This window comes from Lepisosteus oculatus, unplaced genomic scaffold (genome assembly GCF_040954835.1).
Source record: "Lepisosteus oculatus isolate fLepOcu1 unplaced genomic scaffold, fLepOcu1.hap2 HAP2_SCAFFOLD_45, whole genome shotgun sequence".
In the NCBI taxonomy this organism is placed as follows: domain Eukaryota; kingdom Metazoa; phylum Chordata; class Actinopteri; order Semionotiformes; family Lepisosteidae; genus Lepisosteus; species Lepisosteus oculatus.
This window is the reverse complement of record NW_027167988.1, coordinates 1384775-1405476: the sequence shown is the minus strand read 5'-3', so window position 1 is coordinate 1405476 and position 20702 is coordinate 1384775. Positions and strand designations below refer to the sequence as shown.

The window sequence follows — 20702 nt, the reverse complement described above, 5'->3', positions numbered from 1 at the left end:
GTAGTAGGGCTTGGACAGATTCCAAGTGCATTTTTGCAATTTACGTTGCATTGTCCAATGTGATGTTGTAATACAGTTTAGAATACAGTAAGTCTAAACTGTATCAGCTTTATTTATGGGTTGCAATTTAGAAAAAGTCAAAAACCGCACTCAAAATCCAATTTAGAGCTTTCTGGCAAGAGGAGACACCCAAATTATAATGTAACATGCCACTGTTTGTGCATGAACAAAGTTATACTGCAATTTTCCTTAGATACGCGATTAAAAAAAATAATTTTTTTGAATCCCCGGCCAAACACATTCCATAAGAATCAGCGCTTTTATACAGTATATCGCCTTTAAACACGCGTTTACGATTTAAATCAAAACTCGATTCAAATCAATATAAATGTTTATTTTGTAACGCATAGGTGACTATTCATTGTTATTAAAAAGACGTAAATTCGATCATGTTGTGATATTTAGAAATATAAATTTGTTTTGATGCGAGTGAGGTTTTATTTAATCTCTGACCAAGGGAAATGTTTCATTTTTTCAAAGAAATGTTTGTTAAAAATTAAAGTCATAGTTCCATGAGATTCAACCACAGACCATGTGACATAGGAGTCAGGAACCTAACCCACAGCACCACCAGCGCAGTCACATGCTGAGGGCTGAAAAAGCACTACAGAAACATTATCGACTATAAAATAATGTAATTAGGCACAGAAGAAGTTTACAGCACAGTACAATAATAAATGCTGACCATGACTTTAGAAGCATAAATTACCTTACACTCAATTTAAACACAAGCTGTCTTTAGCCCTCTAAGCTGGTTCATACAGAAATGTAGAGAACCAGGCTCAGAACACACAGCTTCATTAGCGAATACATATGCAGAACAACTAGAGAAGATGTTTTACAGAGGATGGATTTTTAGAAACATCCCATCAGTGACATCACTGAAGTCAACTCCTAGGTAACTGTCGTGTGGATAGTTTCACAAGAATCAGACAAAGGTTTAAGCATCGCTTATTTTAGATAAAACTGCAAAAAAACAACAACAACCCATAATGTACTTCTTTGCGGCTCTGTTTGCCCAAATCATATATTCACAACGTGAAATTAGAAAATAGTATTACGTAACCAAAAACCGCAATATGGAAACAGAACCTGTGTAATTGTTGACAGATGATGTACTCGTAACATTTTTACAAGACGAACTACAACATTTAAAAAATGACTTGTATGTACTTGATATCTCTAATCAATCCACTGCACTGCATTAAAACAAAACAAAAACTAAAACGCCCTGGGCATACCGTTTCGCGCTTCTTATCAGTTGCTCAAAAGCAATTTGACCGTATGAAATGCATAATATAAACCTAGAAACATATACGTGAGGAGTATTTACGTAGTATCGGTGTCAAGACATACCTCTCAAATACTGTAAATCAAGTTAAAAATATCTCAAGACCGATTCTGGTCATAATGAAACCATGTTTCGTGTATGTTTTCTTTAAAGTACCGAGACCAGCCATATACTGTATGTTTATGTTCCAAAATTAATATCGTTTATGGCCTTCACACGCGTTGCATTACGCTCCTATTCTTTTTATGCTCAGGCACTAAGATTTCCCTTCAGTGGTAAAATTCCATATAAATATTCAATACTTAAACGGGCACAGTTAAGACATTAAATATACATATACATATACATATACATATACAAACTGTATACAGTACAGTTTGCATACGGTAATATGTTTATGTTCCTAAATCAATCTCTTTTATGAGCATGTGAAAGGCATGGTGAATCGATTCTCAAAAATTACTGTACTTTGCATGATTGGAAAAAAATGCATGATTGCGAAATGCTGTGGTGTTACTTTTACAAAGAAGGTCAGTGAAAAAAATAATGTGGACCAGGGCAATACTTTGAGTTTACAGCTTGTCCAAGGTCATTTATTATTAATACTATTAGTAATATCTTCATTAAAGACTTTGATGGCTACAGCTCAAACATGAGAAGTTGAGCTTTATTAGCTCCACCTTGCGGAAATTCCGGATACTATTATTTTGCTAGCGGTATTTACCGGTAACTCGCGGTATTTACCGGTAACTCGCGGTAGACTGCGTACAGCGTACCGGAAAATAATGCAGTATCGCCCGCACATTTTGAATGGCTGCATCTGTAGCAATCATATTGTAGCAGACACTCATTTGCCTGTTTCACAAATGATCATATTTTACTAGAGATTCTGTTTGGGATACGGATGTGCATTCTGACACCAATCTCTTACAAAAAATGATTTTACCTTATCGCGGCTTTGCCCTGCTTGCCTCTTTGGACAATATCTCCATCTTGTGGTCGTTGTTGGTAATGTCTAGACAATATCTCCATCTTGTGGTCGTTGTTGGTAATGTCTTCTTATAGATAGATACTTTATTGATCCCGTGAGGGAAATTGCAGTGCAACAGCAGCTTAACACACACAACACAGCCACAGTGTAACGAATTATATAATAATAGTACAATACTGTATATATACTGTATATATATATATGAAACAGAAATAGAAACAGAAACAGGAATCGCTTACTCACCTGGAGAATCTCTGTAGGAATATATAGCATTTATCAATGGAAATAAAAGCTGCTTTAATACAGTGCATGTTCAAACTCAAACCCTCAGCTGCTGTTCTTGTTTGTTTTGGGACAAATTGCAACTGAGCATCGCATGAGCCGTTACGTACCCTTATCTGTTTGGCAATTTCAAGGGAGGAGTTAGGTCAGAATGGGTAGGCTGCAAAACAACAAGTAAAGATTTATTCCAAGATGAAACGTTGTGGCGGTTTTCTTATCTTTTCAGCATGGACTAAACTTTTACGTGTTCCTTATATGCTATATATGTATATATTAGCACCAATGTCGTTCTTAAAAACTAACATGAAATTGTCAGGGACATTCAGCTATATACAAAGACGAGACAGACAAAGTAATAATTCTGTATTAACGTGGCCTACATATTGACGCAATGATCGAACTAACTGACATGTTCTGATTCACATCCCCTGCAGTTCATGCCAATTAGAACAATAGCAATGCTGAGTCCTCCCCACCCTACTGAGCACAAATTCAGCTGCTCTCCAGTTCTGTTCTGCATGTTTTTTCATTGCAATTGAGCTCGGAGCTGGAGATGATCTCCATACAGTTCTGTGTTCACCAGCCCGCACTTGCGTGCTAATTTACGGGTTGTGGCAGATGCTTTTCTATAGTTCATATACATGACGGCAACCTGTTACCGAGGAACCTGAGAGGTTTAAAAGCCTCACGAGCCAGGCAGGACTCGAACCTACAATCTTCTGATCCGAAGTCAGACGCGTTATCCATTACGCCACTGGCCCATAGAACATGCGCTTGCACTCCACCACAGAGAGCTCTACACTGCTACTAGTAGTACACCTCCCCATCTAAATTTTCACAGCAAGAAACTTGTGTTTCCTACTATTTTTATCAGGTTTAAAATATCATCTCCTTAAAACAGAAAAAGTGTTGATGTGTCGTGCTGAAATTCCGATTGATTTTGAATTCAAAGAAAAAACGTTTTCTTCCAAAACACCGTGAAATTGTCACATCTTGCAGACAATAGGTGTATTCCATGTTGAAAAGAGAAAAAAGAAAACAATGGAGCCTTTTACAGGTGTGAGGCTTCTTCAGGTGTGAGAAGACCTCACAGTCGAAACGCTGTGTTTCCTTTCTTCTCTTTTCAGCATGCAATAAACCTATTACTTGTTCCTTTGCAGCCGAGGCATGCTGACATAGCTACCCAGCTGAACATCTTGCAGACTCTACAGTACTTCTCTCCTGTAGAAGTAAAGCAGGGCTTGCTGGGTGAGCTTTTGCTCCGGTAAATTAGGTCACGTGTCATGTTAAATCACTTCTTCTAAACACAACATTTGCTGGTGCTAGCTTTCCCCATGAAAAGAGACATTTCCCTTACAGTACATGACATATCGTTTTTATTCTATCAATAAGTATAGAAATTAAACAAAAGAAAAAATGGTGTCGCCAAAGAATGCACAGCTCTGTCGCCTTGGGGAGGTGTCAAGGGCATTGAGCTCCTTGGACATGAAAAGTGCCCGATAAATGCCATTTCTCATCATTTCTCTTGGCGTCAGTTCTGCTATTAAATGGGACGGAGGCAACGGGCTCAGAGAGCAGGTTAAGTGCACACCGAACGCAGATGTGTCCAAGTGTCTGTAAAAGCGCGGTGCTCCGCTGGCGCTGTTCCCTAGTGGCTTAAAGTGCCCGCCTAGTAAGCAGGCGATCCTGGGTCTGAATACCAGCGGTGCCTCTCTCCGTGTCTTGTTGTGCCGAATGTATCATTTCAGACAAACATGTACAGCTTGGTTCAGTTTAATGCAAGAATTCATTTCCTTTCTGGAATAACTTGTTTTTGAAGAAATCCATACAGCTTGTGAAAGATGAAATCCATTTCTTGGTTGTCAGTGGAAAAAGATTGCCGGCTGCAAGAAGCGCAAGTGATTGTTTTCTTTGACCATAAACCTGCAAATGTAGGGAGCACAAGCGGCCGTCAGTCTCTGTGGCGCAATCGGTTAGCGCGTTCGGCTGTTAACCGAAAGGTTGGTGGTTCAAGCCCACCCAGGGACGCATGTCTCCGTTTTTCCAATGTAAACATCATCACCGCTAAAGAAGATGGCGCAGAAGGCTCCACAGTCGAAACGTTGTGCTTCTTTTCTTCTCTTTTCAGCATGGAGTAAACCTTTGCTTGATCGTTTGCAGCCTACGCATGCTGACACAGCTACCTTTCTCTTAACGCGCCTCAATCATTATTCACCAAAACCATCAGCAGAATGTGTCGCCTTTGTGGTGATGTCACTCCTCTGCTTCACAAATGTCCTTAGTGACGGACCATTTCTTTCTGCCATTTTTCCGGAGCGGTTATTGATTGCTCCATCATTTCCCTCATACTTTCCATCCCTAGATTGAAAAAAAAAAACAGAAACAGGCTGACAGGACGACAATCAAATTGCAAAAACTCATCAAAGCACTCGATAGAGTATTTGAATCCACAAGTAGCTACGAGCAACTTTGTCCTGGCTTGCATGAAAGTCGGAAAATGTCAAAAAGAAAAAGATGGTGGCTTTTTCATATCTGTTCTTTTATTTTTAGTTCGTTGGCTCTTCTGTCCATTGTCCTCCTGCCTGGCTCTTGACCTGTGACTGTCTGAACGCACACATTAGACTTTCAGGCGGGGGATTTGTCCTGAGCCTCTGTGGAAGACCCACCCACCCCCATAAATAACTGCTCTAGAAACACATGAATGCAAAACTAAACCACAGCTTAAAGATGAGCTCCAACTCAGTGCCATACTAATGTAAACGAAGTAATACTAAGACATGTTCTTATGGATTTGTCTTACCTTGAGATATGTAATTGGATTTCAGGATTAACTTCCTCATTCAATGTACTGGTGATTCTTTGCCTGGTCAGTACCTGGGTGGGAGACCTCCAGCGAACAATTAAGCTTACTGCTGGAAGTGGTGTTAAGAGACTCTTAGGATCTTCCAGAGGTGTCTGTCCAATAGCACTAGTTGCCTTAGAGCTGGCTCAAACATTGCTCAAGAGTCTACCTTTCACAGATGCGCAAAGATGAATGATGGGGGTGCACGCTTCAAGGAGCCTTCCAACTGTAGGGACCGATTAGAGACGATCCGTAGCATGTGTCCGTTTCCATATACGCCCCGTGTCTCAACGGTAGGACAGAGAAAAATACTGCCTCGACACGTAACAGCGTTATATTAAACCGCAGGACTTGAGGGCTGTTTTGTTTGAATGTTCAAGGCATTGGTAAGAGCGTAGGTCAAGGGCCATTGGTGCATCTCCTGTAACTGGAGTAAAAATGCTATTCAAACTGCAGTGACTAAAATCGTCGTCCACATGTCTCCGTTGTTGATTGCTTTCAGTCTAAGAACGTTCTGTTTTCATGTCCGAACGGGGAGACTTTATCATTCCAACTTGAAGCCACCCTTAAGTCCTCTGAGGTGTGTGTGTGTGTGTCTGCTTGCACGTATGGCGTAAAAGGTTTCTTAAACGGAGAGCGAACTTGAAAAAAGTTGCCTCCGCTGCCGCCGCCGCCTCGCACTCCCTGTTCGATTGTAGCAAGAAGGCAGCGGCCGCGGCGCTCGCTGTAGTCGTGGCCGAGTGGGGTTAAGGTGACGGACTTGAAATCCGTTGGGGTCTCCCCGCGCAGGTTCAAATCCTGCCGACTACGGCGTCCTTTGCATTTGGTTGCGTGCGTGCGTGTAAAAGGACCAGCGCCGTTTCGTTTTCGCTGGGACCTTTAACACTCTAAATCGCCTGGACCCGCAGCCTGTGAAATCGATTCTTCAGCACCCACGATGGACGCTTTGCCGCTGGACACAGATAACGATGCTTTTCTGCAACGAGCTTTCCAGCTGAATTTTCTCGGCAGCTCCGTACTGAACCTGTTCTCCATTGCAACATAGCGGAGGCTCGTCACGTCTATAGCAAGGCTGTGTAGGACCGCATACGCCACAGTGACTTGTACACAGACCACATGAAAGGCAAGCAAAATACACTTTTAAAATTCCAAAGACTCACAAGGTCAGAGAAACAGCGATGAGCTGAACAGATCTGTTACAGAAGTCTAGGTTGACCTTTTTAGAGCTGTAATTGCATTTTTGTTTAATAGAAGATCAAATCTACTCGCATGTACCAGCACCTTACAGTTTATTGATGTTAATTCTGTTTAAGTAATAAGATTGCTAACGATGTTGGACTTTAGCCGGTGTTTTTTAGAACAAATTGCTTACACTTCTGTAAGGAATACGCAGTACGTGCCTTTGTCAGTCATTGCTCACCATACCTGTAACTTTCTTATCTAACTCACTTCCTCAAATGGTGAAGGTCCACAAACATAAATGAAAAAAAAACCCTTGTTGTAGATGAGGTGCACAAAAAAGCAGCCCCTGATAGTGTATAACACATTTATACTATTGCAGAGACACATGTAACATATATATACTGTATATATGAAACAGAAATAGAAACAGAAACAGGAATCGCTTACTCACCTGGAGAATCTCTGTAGGAATATCTAGCATTTATCAATGGAAATAAAAGCTGCTTTAATACAGTGCACGTTCAAACTCAAACCCTCAGCTGCTGTTCTTGTTTGTTTTGGGACAAATTGCAACTGAGCATCGCATGAGCCGTTACGTACCCTTATCTGTTAGGGAATTTCAAGGGAGGAGTTAGGTCAGAATGGGTAGGCTGCAAAACAACAAGTAAAGATTTATTCCAAGATGAAACGTTGTGGCGGTTTTCTTATCTTTTCAGCATGGACTAAACTTTTACGTGTTCCTTATATGCTATATATGTATATATTAGCACCAATGTCGTTCTTAAAAACTAACATGAAATTGTCAGGGACATTCAGCTATATACAAAGACGAGACAGACAAAGTAATAATTCTGTATTAACGTGGCCTACATATTGACGCAATGATCAAACTGACTGACATGTTCTGATTCAGATCCCCTGCAGTTCATGCCAATTAGAACAATAGCAATGCTGAGTCCTCCCCACCCTACCGAGCACAAATTCAGCTGCTCTCCAGTTCTGTTCTGCATGTTTTTTCATTGCAATTGAGCTCGGAGCTGGAGATGATCTCCATACAGTTCTGTGTTCACCAGCCCGCACTTGCGTGCTAATTTACGGGTTGTGGCAAATGCTTTTCTATAGTTCATATACATGACGGCAACCTGTTACCTAGGAACCTGAGAGGTTTAAAAGCCTCACGAGCCAGGCAGGACTCGAACCTCCAATCTTCTGATCCGAAGTCAGACGCATTATCCATTACGCCACTGGCCCATAGAACATGCGCTTGCACTCCACCACAGAGAGCTCTACACTGCTACTAGTAGTACACTTCCCCATCTAAATTTTCACAGCAAGAAACTTGTGTTTCCTACTATTTTTGTCAGGTTTAAAATATCATCTCCTTAAAACAGAAAAAGTGTTGATGTGTTGTGCTGAAATTCCGATTGATTTTGAATTCAAAGAAAAAAGGTTTTCTTCCAAAACACCATGAAATTGTCACATCTTGCAGACAATAGGTGTATTCCATGTTGAAAAGAGAAGAAAGAAAACCATGGAGCCTTTTACAGGTGTGAGGCTTCTTCAGGTGTGAGAAGACCTCACAGTCGAAACGCTGTGTTTCCGTTCTTCTCTTTTCAGCATGCAATAAACCTAGTACTTGTTCCTTTGCAGCCGAGGCATGCTGACGTAGCTACCCAGCTGAACATCTTGCAGACTCTACAGTACTTCTCTCCTGTAGAAGTAAAGCAGGGCTTGCTGGGTGAGCTTTTGCTCCGGTAAATTAGGTCACGTGTCATGTTAAATCACTTCTTCTAAACACAACATTTGCTGGTGCTAGCTTTCCCCATGAAAAGAGACATTTCCCTTACAGTACATGACATATCGTTTTTATTCTATCAATAAGTATAGAAATTAAACAAAAGAAAAAATGGTGTCGCCAAAGAATGCACAGCTCTGTCGCCTTGGGGAGGTGTCAAGGGCATTGAGCTCCTTGGACATGAAAAGTGCCCGATAAATGCCATTTCTCATCATTTCTCTTGGCGTCAGTTCTGCTATTAAATGGGACGGAGGCAACGGGCTCAGAGAGCAGGTTAAGTGCACACCGAACGCAGATGTGTCCAAGTGTCTGTAAAAGCGCGGTGCTCCGCTGGCGCTGTTCCCTAGTGGCTTAAAGTGCCCGCCTAGTAAGCAGGCGATCCTGGGTCTGAATACCAGCGGTGCCTCTCTCCGTGTCTTGTTGTGCCGAATGTATCATTTCAGACAAACATGTACAGCTTGGTTCAGTTTAATGCAAGAATTCATTTCCTTTCTGGAATAACTTGTTTTTGAAGAAATCCATACAGCTTGTGAAAGATGAAATCCATTTCTTGGTTGTCAGTGGAAAAAGATTGCCGGCTGCAAGAAGCGCAAGTGATTGTTTTCTTTGACCATAAACCTGCAAATGTAGGGTGCACAAAAGACTGTCAGACTCTGTGGTGCTGAAAAGTTGGTGGTTCAAGCCCCTCCAGTATGCGTGTCTCAGTTTTTCCAATGTAAACATCATCACCGCTAAAGAAGATGGCGTAGAAGGCTCCACAGTCGAAACGTTGTGCTTCTTTTCTTCTCTTTTCAGCATGGAGTAAACCTTTGCTTTATCCTTTGCAGCCTAAGCATGCTGACGCAGCTACCTTTCTCTTAACACGCCTCAATCATTATTCACCAAAACGATCAGCAGAATAAGTCGCCTTTGTGGTGATGTCACTCCTCTGCTTCACAAATGTCCTTAGTGACGGACCATTTCTTTCTGCCATTTTTCCGGAGCGGTTATTGATTGCTCCATCATTTCCCTCATACTTTCCATCCCTAGATTGAAAAAAAAAAAACAGAAACAGGCTGACAGGACGACAATCAAATTGCAAAAACTCATCAAAGCACTCGATAGAGTATTTGAATCCACAAGTAGCTACGAGCAACTTTGTCCTGGCTTGCATGAAAGTCGGAAAATGTCAAAAAGAAAAAGATGGTGGCTTTTTCATATCTGTTCTTTTATTTTTAGTTCGTTGGCTCATCTGTCCATTGTCCTCCTGCCTGGCTCTTGACCTGTGACTGTTTGAACGCACACAGTAGACTTTCATGCAGGGGATTTGTCCTGAGCCTCTGTGAAGGACCCACCCACCCCCATAAATAACTGCTCTAGAAACACATGAATGCAAAACTAAACCACAGCTTAAAGAGGAGCTTGTCATGACCGCCAGGCAGTTAAGACCAACTCTTAAGCAATCTAAACAGCACCAGCAGAGGGTGATTATTAACAAACGCCGCCGCACGAGTTAACCCACCTGCACACACTCCACCGTGGGGTACGCAGTGCTATTTTTACCATCTTTACTTGCTTCCCGCTGGTATTGAGTCTACTCCTTGAGAGCTCTACCTGGCGTTTTTTCCATTACCTCGTTTATTCTGGATATTGGACTCCCCTTCTGCCTTTTCGACTTTGGACCTCGCCTCTCACCTCGGACTGTTTGCCACCAGTGTTCTCCCTGGATTACGACTTACCTTACGCCTCTTGACCACGAAACAAAGCAAAGCAGAGCAAAACAAAATGAACAAACGAAAAGCCTCACGTCCCGCACTTGCGTGTAACGCCGTTACGTGCCCAAGCGGTATTGTACTTCATCTTAGCACTGCACCCCGGGGCGTACGGTATATGGGAACGAGCACACGCCACAAATCGTCTCGAATCACTCCCTACAGCTGTAAGGCACCTTGAAGCGTGCACCCCCAACATTTTTCTTTGCGCATCTGTGAAAGGTAAACTCTTGAGCAAACTCTGAACCAGCTCTAAGGAAACTAATCCGATTAGACGTTACTTTGACTCATCCTTTAAGGGAACCTTGTTAATTGGAGAAATCAATGATTTCGAATGAATTCTGTATGCGTTAAAAGACAGCTATACACAGAAAACATGCAGGACACTTCTCATGATGTTTCCCGAGCCGAAACACAGTGCGTTTTTCCAAGCCCTCTGACAAAGCCCGCCCACTGAAAACTGCAGCAGATCGTGTAAAGACGTTCAACTTTGTAACTACTGCACGCACAGGAAGCAGAATAAATTCCTCTTTTCAAACTGTCAAAGGTTTGCTTTGCGAACACTGCAGGACATCGCACAATCTCTTTTGAATGGGGACAAACGATTTCTTATGGGGCACAGTAAGTACAGACGTTTAAAAAGCTCCACTCATGCCGACGATGCAGCATGAAGAAGCGCAACCTAACGTTTGCATTCCTAGCAAATTCCTTTTATTTTTTGATAAATAAAGACAGTCTTGTTTAACAAACAACACACACAACATTTTACATTGTCAATTCAATTCAAATCAATGTATTTCTATATAGCACCTTTCACAACAAGGTTGTCCCAAGGCACTTAACAATGCAAGTTGTTAAGAGCCTTGTGTCTAATATGCCGCCTAGGTAACGTGCTGTCTCTTTGAGGCAGATGTTTAAATCCTCTGAGTTAAGTGCTGAAGTTATAGTAGTCCTATCAGTATTGTTGCCTCCGATCAACAGATCCTCATTTTTCTCAGAGTTGAGTAACAAAAAGTTTTCACACATCCAAGTATTTCCTTCCTTAATGCATTTAACTAAACTGATAATAGAAGAGTTGTCGTTTGGTGTAAACAAAATGTTTATTTGAGTGTCATCAGCATATGAATGAAAGTTCATATTATTTTTTCATATTATCCTACCTAGCAGCAGCATGTAGAGAGAGAGAGCAATATTGGTCCCAGCACTGATCTTCTGGTACCCCAAATTGAACTGGTGACATTGATGAAGCAGTACAATTATTAGATATTTGAACATAATGAAAACGATGAGTAAAATGTGAAGTAAACCACTGAAGGACGGTTCCAGATAAGCCAACCTCAAACTCAAGCCTGTGTAACAAAACAGAGAGGTCAACCGTGTCAAAGGCAGCTCTAAGATCTAGAAGCAAAGCACAAGCACTGTTGCATTCCCTGCATCAGTAGCTAAGAGAATATCATTTACGACTCTTGTTAATGCAGTTTCAGAAACCAGACTAAAATTTCTCAAGTATATTATTTGAATCCAGATATGATTGACGTTGGGCAACAACTATTCTCCCAAGACTTTTAGATTGAAATGGGACCTTTGAGACAGGCCTGTAGTTGTTAAGAACTTGTTGATCCAAATTTGACTTCTTAAGAGCGGTCTAACAACCGCTACCTTAAATTGATCAGGTACAACGCCTGACGCAAGCGATGCATTCATCATACTAATTATAGGTCCTGCCAGTCCTTCGAGGGAATCTTTGACTAGCTGAGTGGGGATGGGATCTAGCGAACAGGTGGTTGACTTTGTCTTACGTCTGTGTTTATGAGTCCACCATAAGAAGAAATCTGAACAGGAGTGGTGATCATGCGAGGTCACCATGGAGGAAACCACTGCTCTCCCCCCCAAAAAAACCACCACTGCCCCTCTCAAGTTTGCTAAAGACCACATGGATGTTCCACAGCAACTCCTGGAACAATGTTCTGTGGACAGTGACAAAAGTTGAACATGTTGGTAAATGTGCACAACGTTATGTTTGGAGATAACAAAACACTGCATACCAACTCCAAAACCTCATCCCACCTGGGAAGCATAGCGGAGGCTGTACGGCTTGCAATCATCGAGGGACCGATGAATTCCAAGATGTATCAGGAAATTCTACAGCAGAATGTCAGGGTGTCTGCCTGTGATCTAAAACTCGAAAGACGCTGGGTCATGCAGCATGACAAAAACAAAGGAGTACATCAACAACAGAGTGGCTGAAACAATAGAAATTCCGTATTTTGGGATGGCCGAGTAAGAGTCCTGACCCCAATCCCATTGAAGTGCTGTGGCGTGATCTGAAGCAGGCCGTTCAGTGCAAGACATCTCCCAACTGTATGTGAGAGAAAAGCAGAGACGCTCACTGAGTAAGGTGGGGTTGCAGCTTTGCAAATCAAAAGGACATTTGTACGCTCAAAAAGGGACAGTAGCACCCCAGATGGGACTCGAACCCACAATCCCTGGCTTAGGAGGCCAGTGCCTTATCCATTAGGCCACTGGGGCACACTGGGTTGGGTCGATCACGCTGATGAAGAGCCAGTTTTTTTTTTCCTTTGCTTTTTCAAAGGGATCCCCAAAATTAGGAAAGTTAGGCAGCAGAAGGTTTACTGTGACCTGAGAAGGACCGGCATCCAATCACGGTGGTACACACACACACGCTCTCACTCATCTGAGCTACACGGCTACCAAGATGATCTCAGGTGCGCCGAGCTGGTACGGAACATATTGAACTGATCGACGGCGAATTGTCTCTCAGACAGGCTTTTCACCTCTGAGCTCCCTGACTGACAGTAATCAGCTAGGTAGTGAAACAGTCAGCTGCTTCTAAGCCTTAAACAGCTGCATCTCAGCGCTTCCACAGAGAGATGATTTGAAAGCCAAACATCGCCCATTGGGAACACCTTACTATCACTAGTTTAAGAGACTTTTAAGGTCTTGCAGAGGTGCCTGTCTAATAGCATGCGCTTTGCAAGCTATAGGTGTTTAGGCTGAGGCAGAATGCCTGTTAACAAAATGTTTTTCTAAAGGGGCCTCGCACTCTTTTCCAAGCAATGGTCACCATCCCCACCGAGTGTCACAATGTAGTCATGTCCTAGGACATCACCTGTTAGTCTCCATTTGTCTGCCACCAACACTTTAGGTTAAGGGGTCACAACCGCACCCCAAAGACCAGAGGAGCCGTTGGCGTTCTGGCGGCGCAGATTGGGCTGAAGGTGGGGCGCTTGAATCTCGCTGTTGGAGGCCGTCTGAAACTGACCCAAGCCTTTCCCTTGAATTAAATGTAAATAAATAAATGAACCCCAGATGCACATGGAATCAATCACGTGTTTCCTTTGAGCCGTTTCAAAGACTGCTCCAGAGTTTACCTTGCACAGATGCGCAAAGATTAATGATGGGGGTGCACGCTTCCAGGCGCCTTACAACTGTAGGGACTGATTAGAGACAATTCGTAGCGTGTGTTCGTTTCCATATACGCCCCGTGTTGCAATGGTAGGATGAAGTCAAATACGGCTTGGACGCGTAACGGCATTCTATCCAACTGCAGGACTTGAGGGTTTTTTGTGCTTTGTTCTGTTTTCGTTGACATCGCATTCGTAAGAGCGTCAAAAAAAGGCAATTCCAGCATCTAACACGAATAAAAGGGCTATTGAAACTGCAGGGCTGCGCAGCTTCTAAAATCCTTGCACACAATTCTCCGTTATTGTTACTTCCTTCTTTCTGTCTAACAAAGTTCCCTTTTCCTGACCGGACGGGGAGACTTTATCATTCCAACTTGAAGCCAGCCTTAAGTCCTCTGAGGCGCATTTGTCTGCTAGCATGCATTTTGTGAAAGTTTTTTTTGTTGTTGTTAAACGGAAAGCGACTTTGAAAAAGGTTTCCGCCGCTGCCCGGCACTCTATGTTAGACTGCATCAAAAAGGCAGTGGCGGCGGCGGTGGCCGAGTGGTTAGGGCGATGGACTAGAAAGCCATCGGGGTCTCCCTGCGAAGCTTCGAGTCCTGCCGCCTACGGTGTCGTCGTGTGTCTGCGCAACAAAGGAAAAGCACCTGTTTCACTTTTCCCGCAACTTTTAAAACGCGAATGATCTGGATTTCTACATGATTGGCTCTTAAAATGTGATCTGATCTTCATCTGACGCATAATAATAAATAAAGACAGTCTTGTTTAACAAACAACACACACAACATTTTACATTGTCAATTCAGTTCAAATCAATGTATTTCTATATAGCACCTTTCACAACAAGGTTGTCTCAAGGCACTTAACAATGCAAGTTGTTAAGAGCCTTGTGTCTAATATGCCACTTAGGTTACGTGCTGTCTCTTTGAGGCAAATGTTTAAATCCTCTGAGTTAAGTGCTGAAGTTATAGTAGTCCTATCAGTATTGTTGCCTCCGATCAACAGATCCTCAGTTTTCTCAGAGTTGAGTAACAAAAAGTTTTCACACATCCAAGTCTTTCCTTCATTAATGCATTTAACTAAAGTGATAATAGAAAAGTTGTCGTTTGGTGTGAACAAAATGTTTATTTGAGTGTCATCAGCATATGAATGAAAGTTCATATTATTTTTTCGTATTATCCTACCTAGCAGCAGAATGTAGAGAGAGAGAGCAATATTGGCCCCGGCACTGATCCGTCTGGTACCCCAAATTGAACTGGTGACGTTGATGAAGCAGTACAATTATTAGATATTTGAACATAATGAAAACGATGAGTAAAATGTGAAGTAAACCACTGAAGGACGGTTCCAGATAAGCCAACCTCAAACTCAAGCCTGTGTAACAAAACAGAGAGGTCAACCGTGTCAAAGGCAGCTCTAAGATCTAGAAGCACAAGCACTGTTGCATTCCCCACATCAGTAGCTAAGAGAATATCATTTACGACTCTCGTTAATGCAGTTTCAGAAAGCAGACTGAAATTTCTCAAGTATATTATTTGAATCCAGATACGATTGACATTGGGCAACAACTATTCTCTCAAAACTTTTAGATTGAAATGGGACCTTTGAGACAGGCCTGTAGTTGTTAAGAACTTGTGGATCCAAATTTGACTTCTTAAGGAGCGGTCTAACAACCGCTACCTTAAATTGATCAGGTACAACGCCTGACGCAAGCGATGCATTCATCATACTAATTATAGGTCCTGCCAGTCCTTCAGGGGAATCTTTGACTAGCTGAGTGGGGATGGGATCTAGCGAACAGGTGGTTGACTTTGTCTTACGTCTGTGCTCATGAGTCCACCATAAGAAGAAATCTGAACAGGAGTGGTGATCATGCGAGGTCACCACGGAGGAAACTACTGCTCTCCCCCCCAAAAAAAACACCACTGCCCCTCTCAAGTTTGCTAAAGACCACATGGATGTTCCACAGCAACTCCTGGAACAATGTTCTGTGGACAGACGTGACAAAAGTTGAACTTGTTGGTAAATGTGCACAGCATTATGTTTGGAGATAACAAAACTCTGCATACCAACTCCAAAACCTCATCCCACCTGGGAAGCATGGCGGATGCTGAGGTTTGTTGGATGTTGAGGTTTTTGTCAATAAAGGAGGTTCCACTAGCTCCTTAATATAAGGGTTCACGTACTTTTTCCATCAATGACCTTGATTGTTTAAACCATTTGGTCAATAAAGAAACAGCAATGTCAAATGTTGGGCGTGTGTTGTTTGTGAAATCAGACTCTCTTTATTAATTATTATGACTTAGATAAAGATAAGATCACATGTTAGGAGCCATTCATGCAGAAATCCACATCATTCCGAAGGGCTGTTTACAAAAGTTTTTCTCCCAACTGAGAGAAAAGCAGAGACGCTCACTGAGTAAGGTGGGGTTGCAGCTTCACAAATCACAAGGACATTTGTACACTCAAAAAGGGACAGGAGCACCCCAGATGGGACTCAAACCCACAATCCTTGGCTTAGGAAGCCAGTGCCTTATCCATTAGGCCACTGGGGCACACTGAGTGGGGTCGATCACGCTGATGAAGAGCCAGTTTTTTTTTTCCTTTGCTTTTTCAAAGGGATCCCCAAAATTAGGAAAGTTAGGCAGCAGAAGGTTTACTGTGACCTGAGAAGGACCGGCATCCAATCACGGTGGTACACACACACACGCTCTCACTCATCTGAGCTACACGGCTACCAAGATGATCTCAGGTGCGCCGAGCTGGTACGGAACATATTGAACTGATCGACGGCGAATTGTCTCTCAGACAGGCTTTTCACCTCTGAGCTCCCTGACTAACAGTGATCAGCTAGGTAGTGAAACAGTCAGCTGCTTCTAAACCTTAAACAGTTGCATCTCGGCGCTTCCACGGAGAGATGATTTGAAAGCCGAACATCGCCCATTGGGAACACCTTACTATCACTAGTTTAAGAGACTCTTAAGGTCTTGCAGAGGTGCCTGTCTAATAGCATGCGCTTTGCAAGCTATAGGTGTTTAGGCTGAGGCAGAATGCCTGTTAACAAAATGTTTTTCTAAAGGGGCCTCGCACTCTTTTCCAAGCAATGGTCACCATCCCCACCGAGTGTCACAACGTAGTCATGTCCTAGGATGTCACCTGTTAGTCTCCATTTGTCTGCCACCAACACTTTAGGTTACGGGGTCACAACCGCACCCCGGAGAGCAGAGGAGCCGTTGTCGTTCTGGCGGCGCAGATTGGGCTGAAGGTGGGGCGCTTGAATCTCGCTGTTGGAGGCCGTCTGAAACTGACCCAAGCCTTTCCCTTGAATTAAATGTAAATAAATAAATGAACCCCAGATGCACATGGAATCAATCACGTGTTTCCTTTGAGCCGTTTCAAAGACTGCTCCAGAGTTTACCTTGCACAGATGCGCAAAGATTAATGATGGGGGTGCACGCTTCCAGGCGCCTTACAACTGTAGGGACTGATTAGAGACAATTCGTAGCGTGTGTTCGTTTCCATATACGCCCCGTGTTGCAATGGTAGGATGAAGTCAAATACGGCTTGGACGCGTAACGGCATTCTATCCAACTGCAGGACTTGAGGGTTTTTTGTGCTTTGTTCTGTTTTCGTTGACATCGCATTCGTAAGAGCGTCAAAAAAAGGCAATTCCAGCATCTAACACGAATAAAAGGGCTATTGAAACTGCAGGGCTGCGCAGCTTCTAAAATCCTTGCACACAATTCTACGTTATTGTTACTTCCTTCTTTCTGTCTAACAAAGTTCCCTTTTCCTGACCGGACGGGGAGACTTTATCATTCCAACTTGAAGCCAGCCTTAAGTCCTCTGAGGCGCATTTGTCTGCTAGCATGCATTTTGTGAAAGTTTTTTTTGTTGTTGTTAAACGGAAAGCGACTTTGAAAAAGGTTTCCGCCGCTGCCCGGCACTCTATGTTAGACTGCATCAAAAAGGCAGTGGCGGCGGCGGCGGCCGAGTGGTTAGGGCGATGGACTAGAAAGCCATCAGGGTCTCCCTGCGAAGCTTCGAGTCCTGCCGCCTACGGTGTCGTCGTGTGTCTGCGCAACAAAGGAAAAGCACCTGTTTTGCTTTTCCCGCAACTTTTAAAACGCGAATGATCTGGATTTCTACATGATTGGCTCTTAAAATGTGATCTGATCTTCATCTGACGCATAATAATAAATAAAGACAGTCTTGTTTAACAAACAACACACACAACATTTTACATTGTCAATTCAGTTCAAATCAATGTATTTCTATATAGCACCTTTCACAACAAGGTTGTCTCAAGGCACTTAACAATGCAAGTTGTTAAGAGCCTTGTGTCTAATATGCCACTTAGGTTACGTGCTGTCTCTTTGAGGCAAATGTTTAAATCCTCTGAGTTAAGTGCTGAAGTTATAGTAGTCCTATCAGTATTGTTGCCTCCGATCAACAGATCCTCAGTTTTCTCAGAGTTGAGTAACAAAAAGTTTTCACACATCCAAGTCTTTCCTTCATTAATGCATTTAACTAAAGTGATAATAGAAAAGTTGTCGTTTGGTGTGAACAAAATGTTTATTTGAGTGTCATCAGCATATGAATGAAAGTTCATATTATTTTTTCGTATTATCCTACCTAGCAGCAGCATGTAGAGAGAGAGAGCAATATTGGCCCCGGCACTGATCCGTCTGGTACCCCAAATTGAACTGGTGACGTTGATGAAGCAGTACAATTATTAGATATTTGAACATAATGAAAACGATGAGTAAAATGTGAAGTAAACCACTGAAGGACGGTTCCAGATAAGCCAACCTCAAACTCAAGCCTGTGTAACAAAACAGAGAGGTCAACCGTGTCAAAGGCAGCTCTAAGATCTAGAAGCACAAGCACTGTTGCATTCCCCACATCAGTAGCTAAGAGAATATCATTTACGACTCTCGTTAATGCAGTTTCAGAAAGCAGACTGAAATTTCTCAAGTATATTATTTGAATCCAGATACGATTGACATTGGGCAACAACTATTCTCTCAAAATTTTTAGATTGAAATGGGACCTTTGAGACAGGCCTGTAGTTGTTAAGAACTTGTGGATCCAAATTTGACTTCTTAAGGAGCGGTCTAACAACCGCTACCTTAAATTGATCAGGTACAACGCCTGACGCAAGCGATGCATTCATCATACTAATTATAGGTCCTGCCAGTCCTTCGAGGGAATCTTTGACTAGCTGAGTGGGGATGGGATCTAGCGAACAGGTGGTTGACTTTGTCTTACGTCTGTGTCCATGAGTCCACCATAAGAAGAAATCTGAACAGGAGCGGTGATCATGCGAGGTCACCACGGAGGAAACCACTGCTCTCCCCCCAAAAAAAACCACCACTGCCCCTCTCAAGTTTGCTAAAGACCACATGGATGTTCCACAGCAACTCCTGGAACAATGTTCTGTGGACAGACATGACAAAAGTTGAACTTGTTGGTAAATGTGCACAGCGTTATGTTTGGAGATAACAAAACACTGCATACCAACTCCAAAACCTCATCCCACCTGGGAAACATGGCGGAGGCTGTACGGCTTGCAATCATCGAGGGACCGATGAATTCCAAGATGTATCAGGAAATTCTACAGCAGAATGTCAGGGTGTCTGCCTGTGATCTAAAACTCGAAAGAGGCTGGGTCATGCAGCATGACAAAAACAAAGGAGTACATCAACAACAGAGTGGCTGAAACAGAAGAAATTCCGTATTTTGGGATGGCCAAGTAAGAGTCCTGACCCCAATCCCATTGAAGTGCTGTGGCGTGATCTGAAGCAGGCCGTTCAGCGCAAGACATCCCAAAAATATACATGAACTGAAACAGTTTTGCATAGAGGAATAGGCCAAAATACCTCCTAACCGCTGCTCAGGTCTGACCAGCCGCTACAGAAAGTGGGGATTGAGGTTTTTGTCATAAAGGAGGTTCCACTAGCTCCTTAATATAAGGGTTCACGTACTTTTTCCATCAATGACCTTGATTGTTTAAACCATTTGGTCAATAAAGAAACAGCAATGTCAAATGTTGGGCGTGTGTTGTTTGTTAAATCAGACTCTCTTTATTAATTATTATGACTTAGATAAAGATAAGATCACATGTTAGGAGCCATTCATGCAGAAATCCACATCATTCCGAAGGGCTGTTTACAAAAGTTTTTCTCCCAACTGTATGTGAGAGAAAAGAAGAGACGCTCACTGAGTAAGGTGGGGTTGTAGCTTTGCAAATCAAAAGGACATTTGTACGCTCAAAATGGGACAGGAGCACCCCAGATGGTACTCAAACCCACAATCCCTGGCTTAGAAGGCCAGTGTCTTAGCCATTAGGCCACTGCGCCACACTGGGTGAGGTCGATCATGCTGATGAAGAGCCAGTTTTTTTTCCTTTGCTTTTTCAAAGGGATCCCCAAAATTAGGGAAGTTAGGCAGCAGAAGGTTTACTGTGACCTGAGAAGGACCGGCATCCAATCACGGTGGTACACACACACACGCTCTCACTCATCTGAGCTACACGGCTACCAAGATGATCTCAGTTGCGCCGAGCTGGTACGGAACATATTGAACTCATCGACGGCGAATTGTCTCTCAGACAGGCTTTTCCCCTCTGAGCTCCCTGACTGACAGTAATCAGCTAGGTAGTGAAACAGTCAGCTGCTTCTAAGCCTTAAACAGCTGCATCTCGGCGCTTCCACAGAGAGATGATTTGAAAGCCAAACATCGCCCATTGGGAACACCTTACTATCACTAGTTTAAGAGACTCTTAAGGTCTTGCAGAGGTGCCTGTCTAATAGCATGCGCTTTGCAAGCTATAGGTGTTTAGGCTGAGGCAGAATGCCTGTTAACAAAATGTTTTTCTAAAGGGGCCTCGCACTCTTTTCCAAGCAATGGTCACCATCCCCACCGAGTGTCACAATGTAGTCATGTCCTAGGACATCACCTGTTAGTCTCCATTTGTCTGCCACCAACACTTTAGGTTACGGGGTCACAACCGCACCCCAAAGACCAGAGGAGCCGTTGTCGTTCTGGCGGCGCAGATTGGGCTGAAGGTCTGAAACTGAC

At 43.0% G+C, this 20702-nt stretch overlaps 4 non-coding genes across 4 annotated transcripts; 2 read left to right on the top strand and 2 right to left on the bottom strand.

Moving 5' to 3' along the window:
* Positions 1-3312: 3312 nt before the first annotated feature.
* Positions 3313-3385, bottom strand: trnar-ucg (transfer RNA arginine (anticodon UCG)). The gene has a single exon. It is a non-coding gene; the product is annotated as a tRNA-Arg (tRNA).
* Positions 3386-4578: 1193 nt separating this feature from the next.
* trnan-guu (transfer RNA asparagine (anticodon GUU)) lies at positions 4579-4652 on the top strand. Its single transcript has one exon. It is a non-coding gene; the product is annotated as a tRNA-Asn (tRNA).
* A 1540-nt stretch (positions 4653-6192) lies between these two features.
* On the top strand, positions 6193-6276 carry trnas-uga (transfer RNA serine (anticodon UGA)). Its single transcript has one exon. It is a non-coding gene; the product is annotated as a tRNA-Ser (tRNA).
* Positions 6277-12650: 6374 nt separating this feature from the next.
* trnar-ccu (transfer RNA arginine (anticodon CCU)) lies at positions 12651-12723 on the bottom strand. Its single transcript has one exon. It is a non-coding gene; the product is annotated as a tRNA-Arg (tRNA).
* Between the last annotated feature and the right edge of the window lie 7979 nt (positions 12724-20702).